This window comes from Amborella trichopoda, chromosome 12 (genome assembly GCF_054954075.1).
Source record: "Amborella trichopoda isolate Santa Cruz 75 chromosome 12, AtrichopodaSantaCruz75HAP2 v2.0, whole genome shotgun sequence".
NCBI classification, from domain to species: Eukaryota; Viridiplantae; Streptophyta; class Magnoliopsida; order Amborellales; family Amborellaceae; genus Amborella; species Amborella trichopoda.
Window position 1 is genome coordinate 13,253,653 of NC_142347.1, and position 23,223 is coordinate 13,276,875.

Here is a 23,223-nt window from a genome sequence, read left to right on the forward strand (position 1 = left end):
AATGAATGTCAATGGTGGAGGAGAAATTTGCCTGAGGGCTGGCTTTCAATGGAAGTTGTTTCTTTTTCTTTCTTTCATTTTCTAGTTTAGTATCCTTAACACTCCTTTTAACCTATAATCTTATTTCTTTGTATCTCAAGACTCTTTTTAAACTTCCATGAGTCTCAGTTTTTCAATTTTATGTAATCTTAAGACAACACTATTGATGGATCATTAAGGGAAAGCCCTGAGGCTCAATTTTTGTGATCCATAATTCAGCTGGACCCAATATAATTACTCATTTTATTTGATTTAGTTTAACGCATAAATCATATATAATTTTATTTGTGATCTTCCCAGACTTGGTTGTACATTTCGTCAAACCAACCGGTGCCCTATGTTTTTACAATATTACTGAAGACTACAAAAGATCAATGAGAGGTTAAAAGCATTATGGTAACTTTTGCTTTCTATGCATGCTTATCAAATAGGATGTTGTGTAATACAATTTCTATGTGAATGTTGGGGCATAATGCATCGTGATGGCCGCTTTGTTAAGAAGAAACACACTTCTAAAAGTCCTTTGGGGATTCAAATATCCTTTGGGAATATGTAAACTCCTTGATTCAATGACTGATTGCTAGTCTTTGAAAATGTGGCATATTTGATGTAATTTTCTTGTCAAAAATTCTAGGATGGTGGGAGAACCAATTTTTATCTCTGAAAGTATAAATTATTAAACTCCAAAAATGGTTCCAATCAAGCAAACTTATAAATACATGAAAATCATGAAAATGGATTGTGCAAATAATATCTTGCAGATGCATTATTTTTAGGACTTAAAATTTCTTTTTTTTTCTCCATATTCATACATCTTGATGTTGAAATGATCAATTCGATATCTTTTGAACATCAAACAACCTTTTCTGGAAGATTTTAGAGGTTTATCTTAATTCTAGATTTTAAATTGTCAACCTTATATAAACTTTTTATTTTTAATTATATGGGTTCATTCCTTTGTTTCGGTATATATCTTCATACGATACCAAATGAACAACTGGAAATGCATTATGCAAAGAAGATCTCATTTTCAATGTTAGGGGCATTTCCATTTTTACAGTTTAGTGGAAGGAGCACCTCAGTTTGACGTTTCAAAACACACTGGAAGGCTTGTGATAGAGATAAAAACAAAACTTGCAATAGAATCGACTTGGAAGACCCCATTTCTCTTGTTAAAATGTGCTTGCATACCTATGGATATTTCCTTCTACCCTTAATTGGTCAACCATTTATGCAAGACCTGTTAATGAACTTAGCTTTTCCAAGCCCTTGTTTCTCCCTCCCTTTTTCTCTCATTTTTACTCAATGAGAAGCATTGTGCTTTTTAGCGTAGAAAATGGTTTGAATTGCTCATATCTTTGGTCTGAACATCATTAGCAAGGAGAAAATGGGCTGAGCGAACTTAAAATCAAGAAGATAGAGAACAAAACAAACAGGCAAGTAACCTACTCGAAGAGAGTAAATGGCTCCTCACGGAGGCATATGAGCTGTGTATTATTTGTGACATGGATGAAGCTCTCATCAAGACTTGGGTAAAAAGTTATCAACATAGTTTCCCAAATAAAAAAAGAGATCACCATATTTCAAAGCTAATAATTCTCTAATTCTAACCGGCGAAAGTAAACAATTTTAAAATTTCGATCCAACCCAAGGAAAATCATAACAGAGACAAATAGAAATTACTTGCCTTGGACTAAGTTGGGATTTTGGGAAATGTTATCCACACTAGGGATTGGCTAGGTGGAAGGCTTTAGCCACAAGTCCTTTTCTTTCTAAACCTTTCTCTCACTAGGTGTCTCAACTTTTCAATTTCTTTTCAAATGGAGAGTTAAGGGATATTTATAGATCTCCCTTGAAACATGGTTGGACAATCAAAGAGAGATGAAATATAGGTGGAAATTGAACTTTCCTTCTCGTCATTACCCAACTGGGTAAGTACGTTATGATCATTTTGGTAAAATGTCTCCAACTACCCATGGAATGTCCACCGCTAGTTTCACCATTTGTCCAACTGTTTGTGGTCATTTTGGCTCAATAAATTGTAAAGCACCACATCTATTGCAATTTGCAACAAATTTAAATTAAAACTTGAAACATTCAAGAATTAAGAGGATCATGAGCATTTTTGTAAATTTGGATCAAAACATCATAAACTTCCATGAACCCATCAAATTCTTCATATTTTGTTGGCATTTTACTGGATGTTTCGTACCCTAGCTCTATGAAGTTGAGAACATCACTCAAGGAGCAATTTGCTTCAACTTTAAATCAAAATCGTTAATGATTGGGGGAGTTATGATCATTTTATTGGCCCTTTAACCAAAATTCAGCAACTTTCTTCACTTGGACATTGTGACGATTTGACTTTTTACGAACTCTTACTATAGACCCACTAACAAATTTTATTGAAGCTAAGGGTTTGAGAATGGATCATATCTATAAAATTTCAGCATAAAAGTCCCTTTAGAGTGTGAGAAGTCCAAAAAAAATGGATCTAGTTTGTGTGGACTACAACTTAGGAACATCATTTTATTAAATCTGGTATTGATTCGTGAACAAAACCTCTTTGATGTGTACATTGATGAAAAGCTCTTGAGTCAAGAAGAAATGAGGTCAACTTGACATGTTTCTGATTTTTCCTTTTCCTCCACTAGACCATGGCCACAGTACAGTCCCATGCTTCAAATACTTGTGCTTGAAGCTGATTCTCCTTGTGTAGGTTACTCATCAGTTTCTCTATCTTCTTAATTTGAAGTGTTACTCGCCCCATTTTCTCCTTGCGAAGATAGATTAGACCGGTTGAATGAGCAATTCAGACCAGTTTATAGGCTTAAAAGCATAGAGCATCTCTTTGAGTAAAAATGAAAGGGAAATTGAGAGTGTGACAAGGGATAGAGAAAGCTGAGTTCATTAAGAGGTCCTGTAGGCATGGTTGACAAATATAGAAAATAAAATCGAGGGTATAAGGAGATTTGCATAGGCATGCATGAACATTTTAGTGAGAGAAATGAGGAGGTGCAGGTCAATTCTACTGCATATTTGTCTTGGTTTGCATCGCAAGTCTTTCCGAGTGTTTTGAAACCCCAACTGGATGAGCTACTTTCACTCAACTAGTAACAGAAATACCTCTAACAACACTTAAAATGACATCTACTTTTCATAACGCATTTTTCGTTGCTCATCGAGTGTCATATTAGTCGTCCAAAAATGTGTCAAGAAGTATTTACAATATCTTGACTCCAAATTGGAAGCATAAACTAACACATTCAAGAGCCCATTTCACCTTAAATTTCATGTATTCGAAATGAAAGAGTTTTTACAATAAAACTGGGGTTTGTGAGGACTTCTAAGAAATCTCAATTCTAGTTCCAAATTACATTAGACCTCTATACGAGACTAAACACTCTTGATTTAGGCCATGAAGCATTTACAAATCCTTAAGAAATAAAATATACAGAAACTACAGGAAACGTCAGTACCAAGAAGTTCGTCAAGCTTGTTGCTTGGATGTATATACGGATACTACCTGAGCTCTACTCCCTTTTCTGATCAAGGCTTCAAGTGAGTATAGAATCAACGTTCTCTCTGTAAATGTTTCCACACGAGATTCTATTCAGGGCTTGTCTTCTTTACTAGGTGTGTTAGAAAAATAACAAGGTAAAGTGGTTCATCAATATCTCTTTTCCGCTCTCTCCTTGAATTTATAATATAAAAAAATATTCGACTTGTGAAAAACAAAATGATCAATCACTTTTCCACTATATCAAAGGAATTTAAATAGACTTTCAGAGAGTAGCAACCATTATGTCACCCAAATCTTTGACTGAAACCAACTATTTCTCATAAAATGAATGGGAAAGTATCCATCAAAATATTTTCAGATGGTTTCAATGCGAGCTTTACTCTAGTTTAGGACCCAAACATCATGATATTCAAATTTAAACATGAAACCAACTGATTTGTTGTGATATTGTTGGAGAAAATCAAAGGAGAGTAATTATTTGGACGCGTCATCCGCCAAACTTGCCAACTATTCTAGCATGCCTAAATATAAATGATGTCAGTCTCTGATAATAAACCGATTGGACTTAAAACTTTTCATGTGATAGTGGATACAAAGACGAAGTCCAAGCATCATCTTAAATGGATCACTAACGAGTAAGACATGGATAAATCAACCCATTTTTATGGCAGATTGTGGCAATATATCTAGCAATTGTATAAGCAACCATGCTTTCCCATGGGATTCCACACCGTGATAGTTTGATAATCTTGTCAAAGGGTGCTTGATGCACATCTTCATAAACTTGGGGACCAAAATACTCTATATATCATGAGATATTTTGGACAGGCAATCAAGCCTTTGTACAATTTTACGACTGCTAATACATGGCTAATTGTCTCCTATGGAAGCCCCAGAAGGTGTCGTCCACTTGTTATTGAGTGGGCTTCATGTCAAAAAATCTACTGGTCCATGTCTCATGCAAAAAACTGCAATTGGATGAAGTATAAATTTTAGTGATTAGAGATCATCATGGCTACAGAATATGTATCTAGCAGACAAAAAATAGGAGTCATGTCTGCTAAAGGGTAAATACAAGGGGTCAATCATCTCCAAATAACTTAAAACTTCTACGATTATCCTTTGATTTCATCTATGAATATCTCAAATGTGGTTGCCCTTGTATCATGGCTCAAATATACACCCAACACATATGCAACAATATTGTAAAATAAAGAAATGTGCCCATACAATTAATATGGATTGAAATATAGTTCCCTAAGCATTGTACTAAGAGGCATCCTACTTTTCCCTTTATTTAAGGTGAATAAATCTTCAATTGAGCTACATTTTAATGGGTAGCAAGCAACTCTTATATCAATTAGTTTACATGAATTTTGAATATCCGTCGAACTAGTTGAGCCTAGTTTCATTATAACAATTAGATGGTTAAGATGCATTTTGGTCCATCACATACAAAAATTTCATTGCATTGTGTCATACTCCGTCAACATTCCAAGAAAGATAAGAAATTAGTTCTTTTCACCTCTTATTACTCTTTTTGTTATCATGATTAGAATACCAAATAAAAAACTCAAGGGTTGAGTTTCTTGATCGAGTAAAGTACTTCATGTTGTGCTATTTAAAAATTCCTTCAAACATTTAACTTAGTTCAACTCAAATTTGGAAGTAAAAAAATATTCTCAAAATCAAATTGGCCAACACAACAATGAGAGGTCTATTATAGTCATAACCACTTTGACATCGATCGAACTAGTAGGAGTGGAGTTTAAAACAAGTATAAAAAACAATGGTGATAAATGATTGGGGGCTGGGAAAATCATCCAAGCAATTTTCAAAACCTTTAAGAAAGGAGGTACTATATAATAAAAACTTTCCCTATTCGAATTGGTTTGGCTTAGCCATGTCAGGTTGGGCTTGAATACGGCACTGGACCTTAATGGCCGGACTTGGTTGGTCCAAGACAAATGGACCCTTTCACTTACCCAACTGGTTCTCGAGTAGATGGTCGGGCCCAACCCTCTTAATTATGCAAGACAGTTGAAGGTTCGTAAAAATTAAATTTGAGAAAAAAAAAAAAAGGATTGCCACCAATGAAATTTGGCAGCCAGTGAAATAAATTTGGAGATCACCAACATTTTTAAAGGTATTGAATTATCAATGGACACATTTTACCTGGTCATCACCAAATTCAAATTCCCAACAAAAAAATCATAGAACATGGCAATGAATATTGAACCCAAATTTATTTAGAAAATAAAGTAAAAAGTTGCATTGTGAAATAGAGAATAAAAGTATGACATAAAACCAAATAATTGTATTAAAATTTCAATTGAAAGTTAGGTATTATTTTTTCTATTAGGGCATTCAGCTGTATTCATTGCAACTTCTTCAAGTCATAGATCCAAATAATAAAAATTGTGCAGTGAAACCCATTCATAACCATCTAATTTAGTTTTCTTTCAGAATCAATGATAGAAGAAAGTAATAAAAATCCAATTTACTAAAAAGGAAAAAAATAAATAAAGAAAAGAAATAAAACTCATCAAACTCAAATGCAAAAGACTGTAACCGAAATTAGGCTTCATTGTGTGTTACATATCTTAACGGACATGTATGTTCTGACCCAATTTGTTTAGTTCTCCAGGTACATAAACAATAGAAATGAAAAAACCTGAAGGATTCCTTTATGTAGAATGGCTTATCTGAAACAATTGCCCGAGCCCAATTTGATTCAGTTTTCAAAATAAACAAGAAACAACCGCCAATTACAATTACACAAGCAAATGAATGAAAACCAAATTTTCAAGACAAGCCCTTCAACCTAATTTCGTTCAGAGTGAAAAGAACAAGTACATAAACAAAAGAATAGAAAAGTTATGAAAGACACTAGAGTCCAGATCATTTAAAATGAAAACTGGCAACATCAGCAATCATGAATCAGATGCCTAGCATAGAGTTTTATTCATAAATTTTGTTTTATACCAGAGGGTTTTGTAAAAAAAAGTATTGGTTTGGTTTTGGGGAAAAATGGGGTTTTCTTCATAATCTTGTTTTGGGAAAATGTAGGGTTTTATTCATAATCTCATTTTGTAAAAAATTGGGTTTTTTTCTTTTTTTGGGTTAGATTGTGGCTTAGGTTCAAGAGAAAAAGGTTAATAATCACTCACCTGATTGATGCCCTAAACAAAGGAGGGGTGTGGGGCTTCTGTGGTAGAACCGAAGCTTCTCAAAGAGAGGAGAGGGCAATAGAGATGAGTGTTCGGGTTTCGTAGAGTGGGGCGAACGAGAAAGAATGGCTCTTGCTGCGCGGAGCAGTTTTCAGCTAATCCGAGAGAGGGAAGCCTCATAGGTTGCACAGAGGAGGTGGCAAGGGAAACAAAGAGGAGAAGAAAAGAAGGGTAAAAGGAAATTAACTATAGTTCGAAGCTTTTTGAGGGAGCCTCGTAGAGAGAGGGCAGCCTCACAGGTCGCAGAGGACAAGAAAAGAAGAAGAAAAGGAGGAGGGTAAAATAAAATTAACCAGGTTTGAAGCTTTTTGAGCCAAAAACCTTTCGCGCGCGGATCTGTTTTCAGCTAATAAGAACCCTTCATTTCAATTTGTTTGAACGGGCGGTCGATAGGGTGGGGCGAAAACACTGTATATTCTTGTCTATAGATGCTGAGAAGATGTTTTATATATATATATATATAGGAAAAGTCTTAAAAATGCCTATAAGCGAATTGTTACAGTGTTCGCCCCTATCATGGACAAGCTATGTCCGTGAAGGTTTGGCTTGAAAACCGCCACAGATGTACAGGGGCCACATACAATTTTTACATGGAAAAAATCCCATAACAGACATGCTATGTCCGTGACGATCTTTAATCTACACCATCCGAAAAAATTGGACGGCACCGAGCCTACGGTCAAAAATATTATTTCTTTTAGCCCATAGGCATTTTGTAGTCTCTTCTATATATATATATATATATATATATATATATATATATATGGGAAAAGTTTATATAGAGCCGAGGCTCTAAACAATCAAATTAGAGCCTTCCTCAAAAATCTCACTAGAAGAGGTTGTTTGCTTGCCCAAATGTACTCAAATTGATCATCTTGACATCAAGATGCATGGACATGAAAAAAAATTGGATTTCAAGTTTTAGAAATAGTGTATTTTGTAACATATTTCTTTATCGTCAATTTTCAAGATTTTCATAGATTTGTCAATTCACACTATTTTTGAAGGTTTAAAATTTTTAAATAAAGATGGAAATATATTTTAAGGCTATGATAAAGATTTCTAGTATTGAAACCACATTTCTCGACACTATTTGAAGGTAAGCTCCAATTTGATTATTTAGAGCTTAGGCTCTATACAAACCGCACCCTATATATATATATATATATATATATATATATATATATATATATATATATATGCGGTTTCTATAAGCTTGCAACCTTAAACAATCCAATTAAGGTTCACCTCCAAATTTTATCATAAGATGTAATTTTCTTGTAAAACGTTCTTAGGATTATCTTAAAATCTATTTTCATATCTAAATAGAAAATTTTAAATTTAAAAAATGGTTAAAAGCAAGTAGATCTATGGATATATGAAATCTTGATAATGGACGATCTAGATAATGTGTTGCAAGATGAACAATTTTTTGGATTCAAAAGCTTTTTTTTTTTCATATTCATACATCTCGATATCGAGATGATCAATTAGAGGGTTTTTCAAAATTAAAACAACATTTTCCATAGATTTTTGAGGTGCATTTATAATTCTACTTTTTAAGGTTGCAACCTTATATAAACTTTTCCCAATATATATATATATATATATATATATATAGAGGAGACATTGAATAGTGTTTCACCCCTCCACGAACATGTTATGTCTATTGCAGTTTTGCCTTAAAAACCGCCACGAATCTACATGAGCCATGGTGGTTTCCCGTATTTTTTTGCATGAAAAATTTGTTCCACGGAAATGATATGTCTGTTGCGCTATCGCAACAGACATAGTAGGTCCATTGTATTCCATGACGTTCAAAATTGTTCCACTAGATCCAAAATAGTGAATGACTAGTTCTCTAACAAGAACCAGCGATTCCTAGGTAGACCTGACCGGTTCCCAATATATTAAAAGAACCAATCCAGTAGAGGATGATTCCCGATATAGATGGGCGATTCCGATTCAGATAAGTGATTTTTAAAAGCTTAGCTTTGGAGTGATTACTAGCAATTTTTAGCACTGCACACAACTTGCGTAGTTAATGGATGGGGTTCAAGCCCGGGTTGCTATACATCTGAGCTTGGCCCAAAACCATAAAAAGTAGCTTCGGCTAGGTACAAATCCTTAAAATTAAGTTTTGGTCCCAATCTGAATTCGTGATGATAAGGGCCAAAATTGAGAAATTGGGCTAGGGTCTTATATATATGTAGGGAGCTATTTTTAAGTAAAATCGTTTGTAGAGAATTTTGGGATGAGCCTACACTAGCATGGACCTAGCCTGAAATATACTTTGTGCCCACAAATTGGAGGTTGGGGCTGATTAACTTGTGGTCCGAACCTAGCCCAAAAGCCTTTGGGATGCTGGTCAAAGCCCTGCGCTCACCTAATTGTATACAAAGATTGTATATCATTTATTTTGTGTATATAAAGGTCACAATCTTTTTTAGCTATTGGGTCTGAAATGTAATCAATGAAAGTCTGTTGAAATGCAATAGATGAAAATATATTACAATATTTGAAAATTTTTATTTTGGAGTTTGTGCTCATTTAATGGCACATCATTAACCATCCAATTACAAATCTTTCAGTTAATTATCATTGTGACCTCCTAGCATGAAAATTGAATGGTATTATTATATACATTTCCTTGTATATATTTGGACATGCACAAGCATCCAAAATTACTTTAGGAAACACCAATGCCAAAAGCCTTAAGGTGGTTTATACGTACGACTCGTCCTTACATCCCTTTAAGGGAGAGCACGCACATTTGCTTTTAAGTGGCTTAAATTATATTTTGATGTTTCAAAGAAAAAAATTTAGATAGAAGTCTATTTATTCTTTGAGTGTCAACACAAATAAAAAACCATAAAGAAATGCGTCAAAATCACAAAAGCACTCTTCGATTCTTTTTACGTTTAATCTAAGGAAAAAGACTCTTGGAGAGGAGCATTAGAAATTGGTCAAGAGAATCCTCAGATATTTAAAAGGGACCATGAACTATACGCTTACATACAAAGAGAGAACTGAAATAGCAATATGAGGATACTCAGATGCAACCTATCTCACGGATCTAGATGATGCAAAGTCTACATCTGGATATATGTTTATGCTTGGAGGGGATGCAGTTTCTTGGAAGTCAAAGAAATAGGATATAATGACGCTATCCACCATGGAAATTGAATATGTGGCTTGCTGTCTAGCAGTCAAGGAGGTTGCATGGATTAAGAAGTTTCTTAATCAGCTTAACTTTCGTATCGTACGTTGTGAGGCAATGCGGATTTTTTACGACAACACGGTGGCAATTTGCATTTATAAGGAGCCTCCATTTCACAAAAACTCTAAGCATATTAAACCATACTTCTATCATTTGAGGAATGAGGTGAAATTGAAAGAGATTGAGATTAACAACATATGCACAAATCTGATAATTGCATATCCTTTGACTAAGAGGGTTGCCCCTAATATTTTTGTAAGACATGTGAGAGAGATGTAGATGAGAGAAAGTGAGGAAGAGAGAATGTAAGGTCTTCAAAAACCAAGTGGGAGATGTTGGGTTTATGTGGTCATTATGGGCCTTATGATTGATTGTAATAAAAACATTTGATATAGTAGAACATGAACTTAGTGGGAGCCTGGTCCCACGTGGACCATACTATGCAAATAATGTTTGTAGATACCGGACTGTGCTTGACAGTTTAGGCTAATCGGTTGGAAAAAACCCATGTTACCTGGGCATAGAGTATAAACTGATAAGAGTTCTAATGGGTTATCCCTTGATGAGGTCGGAGTATGCTTGCATGAGTGAGTCGAGGGACTGTGTGACCGTTGTGTGTGATGGTGGCCTACAGAGACAATGGCCAAAGCCTCATCCATGTAATATCATACGACATGCATATTGATAGACCATTTTAGGAAAGCAAGCCACCGTCAGAGTGAAGCGTATGCATGTGAGAGAGATACCCATATGCACCATGGAAACTATGGTCGCATGAGGTCTAGGTGACCTTGTCTCTAGAGGAGAACCTAAAATCCACATACTGAGATTGCGACCCTTTGGCTCATCGGCCAAACTATGGTGACCCACTATTGAGCCCCTACTTGGACTGCAGGTCATGGAAAACACGGAATCGACCTGATAAAGCAAGTGTGGTCTGTAATTCACAGTTGAAGGTGGAGTGCCCCATGATTGTTGATTTAATCCCTAAACCATGTAGATCATTTTCCCATCAAATTAATTTAATTATGTTTGTTTTATGATAGAAATTATTTTAAGATTATTATTTGAATTTTCATAAACCCCTGAATCTTTTATTTACAATATTTAGATTTGTAAAATTTAAGATATTGAGTTTACAATGATTTAAATATTCAAATAATATTTTAAATTTATTATTACTAATTTTTAAATATAAAAAAAATTCATGAGAGCCCATTGTGCACATGGGCCCACCATGTTCTAGAAGGTAGGGCATATGAGGCTCTCTCATGGGTGGCATGCCCCACTCTTTGGATGCTTCTTTTACAATTGAAATGGTCAAATTTAACTTGCAGTCAAAGATTAGCTTGTAGTTGGAATATATTGACAAAATATTTGACTTGATATAATTTAGATTTTGCGAAAGTATGAGAAGGCTTGTGCTATTTTATGAAATGCAAAATATTTTGATTAGATAATTTCTATTGATGGGAAAATGATTTAGGAAAGGGGGATGGTTCATGTACCTTCCATAATGTTGATGACACATCTATGGAATGGATGACTCAGATCTCTGACCCCACAAGTCACCCTTGATTAACGGTTCGTGTTCAATCTCACTTAAGAGGCAAGCCTTGGAAAACCCTAAGAAACCTTAGACCTTATTTTGCACTATAAATAGAGGCCCTCTCCCCTTTTAATTCTCTACACCAAAAACCTCTCTTCTCTCTCTCTAGAATTTCTCTCTTTTCAAGTAGCCACAGGGTGATGCCCCAACCCTAGAGTTCTCTCTCTCTCGAGCCTAATTTAAGGGGCACACTTCGACCTCTTAGGTTCTCTCTCTCTCTCTCTAGGGTGACTTAAGGGGCACACCCCACATAGAAGGTTTTCTTTCTCTCTTATCTTACTTAAAGGTTTGGTAGAATTAAGAGATATCCTAGAATAGATTTTGAGGGTTTAAACCTAGGTTTAAGGTTTTGTGATCAAGAGGGGTTCATAGTTCCACTATAGGGTTTGGCCTAAACTTGCTTTCTTAGTTGAAATTGAAGCTAGATCGTTGATCCCACGTCATCCGATGGTGGTTACTCGATGTGGGGTGTAATAAGCCCGGTTGAGGTATTGACACTCTCTACGTTTATTTCTTGCAATTTCATCTATATATTCTCAAACATAAGAAATAGTTATTTCAATAGCATCAAGTTTATAGATCTTGGTTTTGTTGTTTTCTTTATTTTATTTTGAAGTATGTGTTATTATAATAAGACCACTTGTAAATAAATGGGGTGGAAAAACAAAATATTATTCCCTAGTAATAGATCACATTGGTCTTTCTTTCATTGAAATCATAGCATAATTACCTGATTGCCATTGGGATTCTTTTCTAATTTTTTTGCTTGAGATTAAAAGATATGGCTGCTCATACCTTCATCTCTGAGATCTTGAAAAATGAAAGGTTTGATGGGACCAATTATGCCCCTTGAAGACCTTTATGAAGAAAACTTGCATGAGATACTCTATGAGTGTCGTCCTCATCGTCCAAGTGACAATTCATCTCAAGTACTCAAAGACGAGTATGCCACTTGCAAGAGGAGGAACTGGAGATGTTAGAACATTATTTTGTTCGCCATGAGTGACTCGTATGCTTCTGAGCATGAGTCAATTTATACTGTAAGTGGGAGAGTATAATGATCCCTCTCTTATAAAGCAAGCTATGACTATGAAAATGTATAATGAATTAACGATGGCAGATGGTACTAAGTTCGTGGATCATGTGCGCATCTTTCGTGCACTAGTCAAAGAGATGAAAGACACCGGCAAGAAATCAACTGAACCCATGCAAGTGATTCATCTCATGAATTAAGTTCCTAACTCATGGGAAACCTTTGTGTCCTCACTCTCAGTCAGAAAGAAAGCACCAAAGTTGGATGAGCTTATCACGATAATCAGAGGAGAAGAAGAAAGGAGGAACTCAAGGCATTCATTGATAACAACTGCAAGGGAGGTCGTACACATGGTAAAGCTACCCTGTTTTAAACCTAAGAAAGAAAAGAGTAGAAATAATTTTAGAAAGAGATGAGACTTCAAAAAGAGAGATTTTGGTAATAAAAGAGGAAAAGAGAGAATATGACTTGCTTTATTTACAAGAAGGTGGGCCACAAAGCCAAGAATTATCGATCCAACAAATTTGGAGGAACCAACAAGGAATTGACTTGTGTGGTCTTTGAGATGCTATTGGCTGATCCCAAGGGAGCTTCTTGGTGTCTTGAATCGGGAGCTACGACTCATGTCACAAACACCAAGGTAGGCTTCAATTCGTTTACTCCCATGGGGCCGGGACAACAACATATTTATATAGGAGGTAATCAGAAAACTGATGTACTTGGAGTTGGAGATTTCCAGCTGAAGTTGAAGGGTGGGAGCATCTTGATCCTAAAGCAAGCACTTTATGCTCTTGATAAGAGAAAGTGTTTGGTTTTGGTTCCCAAGATATCTATGGCTAGATTCATGACCACTTCATTGGGGAGAAGGTGGTGGTCAAGAAGGAGAATAATGTTGTCATGACTGGACATCTTGTAGATGGATTATTTGCTATTAAAATAAAATAGAATGTTTTTTATGTTTTGTCCCCTAATGAATTAGTAACTACCCTATGGCATATGAGATTAGGATATATTAATTTCAAAAGAATGTAAAGATTGAAAAAGGACGACATTTTTATCGAAAATGTGTGAGTCTTGTGTGTAATTAAAAGTAATAAGGAAAAATACCACGGGGTAAAAAGAGCTACTAGCGTTTTAAAAATCATTCATAGTGATATATGTGGACCTATGAATGTAGCTACCAAAAGTAGTAAGAGATATTTCATAACTTTTATAGATGACCACTCACAATATGACCATGTATATCTTATTCACACTAAATCTTAAGCCCTAGAAAAATTCAAAGAATATAAAGACGAGGTAGAGAATCAAACCAACTTGAAAAATTGAAGTCCTTAGAACTGATAGAGGGGGAAATATTCATCTGAACTTTTCAAAGAACTCTGTCTTGACAACAGAATCATCCATTAGTACACCATGCCATATACTCCAGAATAAAATGGTGTAGCTAAGATAGAATAGGACCTTGGTTGAAATGGTAAGGAGTATGATGAGGCATGCAAGTCTTTCCTTAGACTTTTGGGGTGAAGCCGTGTTAACGGCATATTATATCCTTAATTGGACTCCACAAAAGCTGCCCCACTTACTCCTCACAAAATATTCACAGGTCGTGCTCCTTCCCTTGATCACCTAAAAGTTTGGGGTTGCGCAGCCCATGTTCTCATCCCACACCAAAACAGGACCAAACTCTAACCGAAAACTGTTAAAACCATTTTTTTTTGCTTCCCACACTATGGTAAGAGGTATTGATTCTACATCTTTGAAACAGAGGCAGTCATTGAGAGCCGCGATGCTCACTTCTTCGAGGAAGAATTCCTTGAAGCAAGAATGACACAGAAAAAGGCTGACTTCTTTAAGGAGGCAAGAAACAAATCTATGCTTCGAGAACCCGAACCTGAAACTTCCAATAGACTTAAGCTTGAAATCGAACCCTCTAAACAAAATGGACCTGAACCCGAACCAAGATGAAGTAATCGAATCAGTAAACCTCCTCTATACCTAGAACAATTTGTCTACTTAGGGGAACTCTTTGATAGAGTTGGGGAAGATCCAGATTCTGAACTTAAAATGTACCAAGAAGCCTTGTCCTGTTCTGAAAAAAATATAGGGTAGACGCCATGAAAGATGAATATCCTTCCATTAACCAAAACCATGCATGGGAATTAGTACCTCTACCTCAGAAACGTAAAGTCATTGGTTGTAAGTGGATTTTCAAGAAAAAGTTGAACCCAAAAGGGAAAATAGAAAAAAAAAAAACTAGGCTAGATGCACAAGATTTTACTAAAAAAGAAGGCATAGATTATGAAGAAACATTTTCCCCTGTAGTCAAATTTCCATCCATCTGAATCCTTATAGCCATAGCAGCCCATTTTGATTTTGAGGTTCATCAGATGGGTGTCAAAATAGCCTTTCTGAATGGTGATTTAGAAGAAAAAATTTACATAACCCAACTCGATGGATTTGAAGAAAATGGGAAGGAGAACCTAATGAGTAAACTTAATAAATCCTTTTATGGCCTAAGACAAGGATCCCATCAGTGGTATATAAAATTCCAAGAGACCTTAGCTCTTGCAGGGTTCTCGACAAATAATGAGGACTACTGTATCTATTAAAAGGTTAGCGGGAGTGATGTCGATTTTATTTCCTTATATGTGGATGATATGCTAATTGTTAGTAGCTAGATTGCCCTAGTAGTAAAGACAAAAACTTTTCTTGCACAAAACTTTGATATGAAGGATCTTGGAGGAGCTTCATATATGTTAAGCATTAAGATAATAAGAAACAAAAGAGATAAAACTATCCAATTTTCCCAAGCAACCTACTACAAGAGGATATTGAAAAAGTTTGATATGAATTTGTGTAAGCCTAATTCGACCCCAATAGAACAAAAGACGAAGCTAAGTAATAAAATGTATCCAACCGAATATATGGTTATAAGAGCAATGGAGGAGGGCCTTATAAGAGTGCAGTTGGGTCCCTTATGTATGCCATGACTGGAACCAGGCCAGACATGTCTTTTGTCATGAGCTTGGTCAGTCGATTCCAATGCAATACTGGAGAGGAACATTGGAAAGCGGTCAAGAGAATCCTTAGATATTTAAAAGGGACCATGAACTATGCGCTTACATACAAAGGGGGAACTGAAATAGTAATAAAAGGATACTCATATGCAAGCTATCTGGCAGATCCAGATGATGTGAAGTCTACATCTGATATGTGTTTATACTTGGAGCGGGTGTACAGAATTGGAAGTCAAAGAAATAGGATCTAGTGGCGTTATCCACCATGGAAGCTGAATATGTGGCATGTTGTCAAGCTGTAAAAGAGGCAGTATGGATTAAGAAGTTTCTAAATCAACTCAGCTTTCGTCCCGTACGTTGTGAGGCAGTGTGGATTTTCTGCGACAACAATTTGTGTTTCTATGGAGCCTCATTTTCACAAAAACTCCAATCATATCAAACCATACTTCTATTACCTAAGAAATGAAGTGAGATTGAGAGAGATCGAGATTACCAATATATCCACAGATCTGATAATTACAGATCCTCTGACTAAGGGGGCTGCCCCTAATATTTTTGTAAGACATGTGAGAGAAATGGAGATGAGGGAAAGTGAGGAAGAGATAATGTAAGTCCTTCAAAGACCAAGTGGGAGACGATGGATTTATATGGCCATTAAAGGCCTTATGACTGATTGTAATAAAAAGATTTGATATAGTGGAACATGAACTCAGTGGGAGTATGGTCCCACGTGGACCATACTATGTAAACAAATGTTTGCAGATACCGGATTGTGCATGACAGTCTTGGCTAGTCGGTTGGGATAAACCCATGTTACTTGGGCATAGAGTAGAAACCAATAAGGGTCCTAATGGGTCATCCCCTGATGAGGTCAGAGTATGCCTTGATGAGTGAGCTGAGGGACTATATGACACTTGTGTGTGAAGGTTGCCCAGAGAGATGGGGACCAAGGCCTCATCCATGTAACTATCATACGACATGTATATTGATAGACCTTTTAGAGAAAGCAAGCCACCTTTAGAGTGAAACGTATGCATGTGCTAGGTATACCCCTATAGGAGTTGTGGTCGCATCAGGTCTAGGTGATATTGACTCGTTTCTAGGGGAGAACCTGAAATCTATAGAATGAGATTGCCACCCCTTGGCTCATCGGCCAGGCTTTGGTGACCTACTAATGAGCCCCTGCTTAGACTGTGGGTCATGGGAAACACGGGGTCAGCCCGATAAAGTAAGTGTGTTCTATAGTCCACAATTAAAGGTGGAGTGACCCATGATTGTAGATTTAATCCCTAAATCATATGGATCATTTTCCCATCAAATTAATTTAATTATGTTTGTTTTATTATAGAAATTATTTTAAAATTATTATTTGAATTTTTATAGACCCTTGGATATTTTATTTATAATATTTGGATTTATAAAATTAAAGATATTGATTTTACAATGGTTTAAATATACAAATAATATTCAAAAATGTTTTTTATTAATTTTTAAATATATAAAAATTTCATGGGGGCCCATTGTACACATGGGCCTACCATAATCTAGAAAGTGGGGCCCATGAGGCTCTCTCATAGATGGTGGCGCACCCCACTCTTTGGGTGCTTCATTTACAATTTTGGAAATGGTCAAATTTGACTTATAGTCAAAGATTGGCTAGTGGTTGGAATATATTGATAAAATATTTGACTTGATATAATTTTGAAAGATTTTGTGAAAGTATGAGAAGGCATGTGCTATTTTATGGAATGCACAATATTTTGATTAGATAATTTCTATTAATGGGAAAATAGTTTAGGACAGGGGGATAAGGGTTCACGCACCTTCCATATTATTGATGGTCCATCTATGAAGTAGATGGCTCAGATCTCTCACCCCATAAGTTACCTTTGATCAACGGTTTGTGTTCAATCTTACATAAGAGACAATCCATGGAAAACCCTAAGAAACCCTAGACCCTATTTTGCACTATAAATAGAGGTCCTCTCCTCATTTATTTCTCTACACCAAAAACCTCTCTGCTCTATCTATCTAGAATTTCTCTCTCTCCTAAAAGCCATAAGGGGCACACCCTAACCCTAGAGTTCTCTCTCTCTAGCTTAATATTAAGGGGCATGCCCCACCCTCTTAGGTTCTCTCTCTCTCTTTAAGGTGACCTAAGGGGCACGCCCCACATGGAAGGTTTTCTTTTTCTCTCATCTTGCTTAAGGGTTGGGTAGAATTAAGAGATATCCTAGACTAGATTTTGAGGGTTTAAACCAAGGCTTAAAGTTTTGTGATCAAGAGGGGTTCGTTTCCACCAAAAGTTGCTTTTTCGGTTGAGATAGAAACTAGATTGTTGATTTCGTACCATCGGATGATGGTGACTCGATGTGGGGTGTAATAAGCTCAGTTGAGATAATCTCCGACACTCTCTACTTTTATTTCTTGCAATGTCATTTATATATTCTCAAGCATAAGATATAGTTATTTCAATGGCATCAAGTTTCAAGATCTTGGTTTAATTTTTTTTTTGATTTTATTTTGATGTATATGTTATTGTAATAAGACCACTTGTAAGTGATCTTGTACTGAAAATAAAAGGGGTGGAAAAAAAATATTTTATTCCCCAGTAAAAGATCACATTGGTCTTTCTTTTAGTTTTAAGATACTTTCTCTCTCTATAAATTCAAATTTGATATAGTTATGCTTTTTAAAATTCTTGAAATAATTTTTCAAAAAAATTCAGATAGTTTCTCTCTCTAGAATTTTATATATTTTATCTCTCTAAAATTTTAAGATACTTTATTCATTTAAAATTTATAATTTTATCTAATATCTCTCTCTAAAAATTTTTAGAAGGTTATCTCTCTAATGTTTTTGGTAATTTCTCTCTCTAAAATGTAATATAGTTTCTCTCTTTAAAATTTAAGATATTTTCTCTCTTTAAAACTTGAAATTTGATACAGTTTCTTTCTAGAAAATTTTTGAGATAGCTTATCTCTCTAAAATAATTTAGAAGTTTGTCTCTGTAAAATTTGATATAGTTTAGTTTAAAAAAAATTTAAGATACTTTCTCTCTCTAAAATTTAAAATTTGAGGTAGTTTCTCTATCTAATTTTTGTGGATATTTTGGCATAATTATTTACTTTTAATAAAGTGGGCAGCTCTGATGTGTGAAAATAGTATTGTGTTGAGTTAGATTCCCTCGTTGATGCTTACACAAAACAATGCTTCGGATAACTCAGTGTTTTCTTAATTTTGTATACTCATGTTTTGGCCCTCTTGTGTTTGTTACAGAAAACATGATTGTGTATAAAAAGATAGCCTGGGTATAGAAAACGTGGTTTGGGATACCGTAGGATCCAAACAACCCCAAGCTATGAAGCATTAGAAATTTGATATAAATTTTGGTAGCTGTTATTTGAACTGCGGGACATTCTATACAAAATTAGCGCACTATGTGTTTTCCTTTAACAAATTTCTCAATCTCTCTCAAAATTCTTGTTGGTGGACGGAGAGCAAAACCTTCTATTCAATTCATCTTAAATTGTGGATTCTTTCTCTATATAAGCTTCGGTTGGGTCAGGGGAAGCAGTAAAATTTGCAGAAGATCATCAAATTACTATCGTCTCAAGCACCAATTCAGGAATAATTGATTTGGTATATCACCTGAGGATTTAGTCATATAACAAATTAGCAAGTTGATAGGATATCTTCAAATTACATGTGATATGGCATATTTGAGTGGAACAAGAATGTGGGATGTTGTCACGCATGTTTAGTTAGTTCATATAGAGATAATAGTTATGCGAGACTGAAACTGCTCAGGCCCATTGGATTACATACTGCAAATGTTGTTGAGATTCTCTCTATTTTCCATGAATTGAGGAATTTTTGCAACAGAAATTTGGGAAACTGTACTGTGATTGAAAGAGATTCTTTGAATGCTATACAATGATGCCACAAAAATCAAAAGATGGCCTGGGAATTGAAATTTATTTGGCTCCAGAGTTTTGATCTCTTAGTTGGATTGTCTACTTTGTTTCAACATATCTTGAAGGAAGCTAATTAGTTAGCAGACTATGTCGCTAAAGGGGCTGTTTCTTTGTCTGCTATTTCCATTTTTGATGATGTAATCCCTTTCGAGTATCTCATCCCTTTCTTAATCCAATAGGAGTAGTCAGTTAGGCCGTTGAACTGGAAGAGGTTGGTAGTTGCATTCGACCCGCATCAATACAGAGTTCCCCCTATAACACTCGATTGGTAGTTAGTAGCTATAGATAAGGAGTCAATTGATACAGAGCCTTAGTAAGGCATGCCTTCTTTTGAAAAAGATGTCATGGGTGGGTTGTAAGCCATTTTTTTTTTTTAAAGGGCCCCTCTTCCTTCAATGCCGCCCCTACTAATTTCTGCAGTTCGAATACGTCTCCCTCAACTTAATAGTTGAGTGTTCGTTCCTCTCCCATTACCTATTGGTTTAGAGCTGCCAGCCGAGCCAGATGAAGTATCCTCGGGTGCATGCATCAATAGGCAAGTGAATTAGACAAGCATCAGTAAGTAATCCGTCCCCCCCTCTTGTTCGGGGCAGCATTCGGGAGGTCCTGCCACCATGCTTGCTTTAGTGACGACATGAGTCACTAACTCCTGCCGACCTGACCCTGGCCACCACCTCTTTTTTGTGTGCAACTCCCCTAGGTGCGGTTGCATCAGTAGCGCAAGAACCATTTGCTTACTCAGTTGTTCCGTAAGCTGCAGCTCCTTGAAGCTGCTAGTTGTTGACATTCGGATGAAACTATAGTTGGGCTTAGGGGCAATTCGAAGCATAGATTTCCTAAAACAATAGGTCCACTGACTGGTTTGCAGGAATTTTGCTATCAATCAAACGTTAATACATGACAGAGCAAACCCCTTTATATGCCATGGACGGACATATGGTATGAACTCTTCTTATCAATAAGATTTGATAACATATGTCAAAAAAAATAAATAAATAAATAGATAGAAATATAGAAAGGCTTTCGCCATATATGCATGCATGCATTAGTCTCTATCGTATGAATGAAGAGAGAGGTTAAGATTAACGATGAACAAAGAGATATTTTTTCCACCATATGTTATGTGATTTCCGGCGTGTTTTTTCTATTCGCTCGATTTTCCGTACTGGGATGAAGTTTCTATTTACAGAAATTGTCCTCATGAATTGAAGTCAAAGCTTAATTCGTGCAGAGTCATAACCTATGAGCACTACTTTTATGGGTCTTTTGGATGCCACCCCCAATTTCATTTGACAATTAAGAGCCCTCACTCCCCATCTCTTCGATCTGGTGGAAACTCAACCAAGGTGCCCTACATGGGCAGCACTTATGTTGCCCCACACAGCATGCACCCAGGCACCGGCAAGTCACTTGTCGGTCGTGTTCTTGAGGTAGGCCGGAAGGCTACCAGTCCCTTCCTGAAAAAGGCAAGCAAGTTGTCATTGCTTCTGTGGGTCGCCATTAGGATACCCCTCACATTTCTGCACCATTGGTCACTATCCGAGAGGCTCAACACTTCGAAGTGGAAACCCCACGGTCTCCACTCCTCACGCACACCACAAGGCTCGTGGGTCACCCACTCGAGCCACACCTCGGGGCAACCCTTCTATTACCTCGAGTCTGTGTCCAAGATCAAATCTTTCAAGGCCAGGTCTTGTGCGCGTTACTCATATGCATCTCACTGCTAGGGGCAACGCCATTATTGCCCCCACCCGAATACACAGGAGACGACCTCCTCGTCCTCCTATTATGCACACACCCACGCACCCTGTAAGGGGCTGACCTATACCTGTTCTCTTACAAACACATACATGTAGTTCTCGGCCTCTTAGGGCCAAATAACCTGCACAAGCCAGGGTGGACCCCCAGGTCCCCTGTAATCCTTCTTCAAGGGGCGCACACACGTCACCATCTCAGGCATCATCTCGCCCTCGACTCAGAACTCCTCATGAATCAACCCTGCTCCTACCTATTCCTTCTTCATCGAGCAAGCACCTTCAGCCTTCGTACTCAAAGGTTTTCTCCAAGAGTACCATCCTGAACCAGCCTCGTCACTTAGGTCATGTCTCTAGAACTCATAAGAGAGCTAGGAGCATGGACCTCTTGGAGGAACGCGTCCTTCAACCTCCCCGGCCAAAGATGACTCCAGTTCTTGGCCCTCATCCATTGCCGCAATTGATGGAGAAAGCTCTCTCCTGTGCAAGAAGATCTGACCTGTCGAAACCTAGATCGTAGTTTTGACGCGAGGTCTATCAAAACCTCAAGGCTAAACACGATAGAGGTCTGTGAATTTTGACTCTGGAGCTGACCAAGGCAGTCAAAACAGCTAATTTTGACGACCCCCTTCACCTGAATCCCTGACGATGAAGCTGGAAGAAGAGCACCATGAGTCCTGTGATGTGGTTACTATCGCAGAAGAAGACCCAGCCACTTAGCAACCATGGTCCCAAGACCGTCGTGAACCAACTCAACAGCCACGATCCCATGATCGTCGAGAACCGGTCCAAACGCTATCTGGGTATAGGAGTCGAGTTCAGTTAGGGCATGCTGACCCCCTACTTACTGACCTACCATGTATGACCTAACTGAACTCGACTCCTATACCCATATCCTCAAACTTGTTCATGCGATCATCCTGCGCATCACTGAGCGCACTTACGACTATTACGCTCACTGTTTCTCTAGGGAAGGTATGACCTACCATCTCATGGGAGGAGATAGGGAAACTATTCTATCAATGCTTCTATGAGGTCAAGAGAGTTGTTCAAAGCATCGAACTTCTCACCTTGACTCAAGACCCTCATGAGCCAGTGGATCAGTTCATATCAAGATGAAGAAACTGATCTATCAACGCTTCTATGAGGTCGAGAGAGAGGTTCAAACCATTGAACTTCTCACCTTGACTCAAGACCCTGATGAGCTCGTGGATCAGTTTATATCAAGTTGGAGAAACTTGGCTTCCTGACATCCTAATTCTATGCTTGAAAAGGAAGTAGCCCAAACTTGAGTGTGGAACATGCGACCTGAAATCGCTCTACATGTCGAGGCCTCTAATCCGACCTCCATGTCAGAGTTGATCTCTAAATCAATTCTCATTGAAAGTTTATCATGCTACCATGGTGGGACACGGAAACCACCTACAAGTTCAGCAAACAACTGGGCAATGGTAGCTCTCGGAATAGTACACGGGGCAGCCAACAGAAAGGGGTAATCAGTGTAGCCGTCATGGTCACTGATTCAAAGAAGGCTCCCTCCCAAACTTTAGACCTATCTAAAGGGGTAAGAACAGTACAGGTAACATCCCAAGCTAGCAAGCAACAACAGTCGTACCATTGGGTACCTCCACCAGCCAACCTTGATCGGGGTGATTATTTCGCCAAGCATAGGAACAAGGTCTAGCCCTTCGAAAAGGAATGGGTCCCTGCACTGTCCTGGTTATTATTGGAGCAGAATATGCTCCAGCTTCAAAAAATTAATTTCCCTAAGCAGTTTGGCCTTGACACTCAGGCGAATTATTGTGCTTACCATCGAAG

The 23,223-nt window shown here is 37.1% G+C and overlaps 1 long non-coding RNA gene across 1 annotated transcript; it reads right to left on the minus strand.

Moving 5' to 3' along the window:
• Positions 1–3,857: 3,857 nt before the first annotated feature.
• LOC148779451 (uncharacterized) lies at positions 3,858–7,043 on the minus strand. The gene is made up of 2 exons (XR_016046616.1): positions 6,733–7,043; positions 3,858–4,530 (listed from the first exon to the last, which is right to left on the minus strand). It is a non-coding gene; the product is annotated as an uncharacterized LOC148779451 (long non-coding RNA).
• Between the last annotated feature and the right edge of the window lie 16,180 nt (positions 7,044–23,223).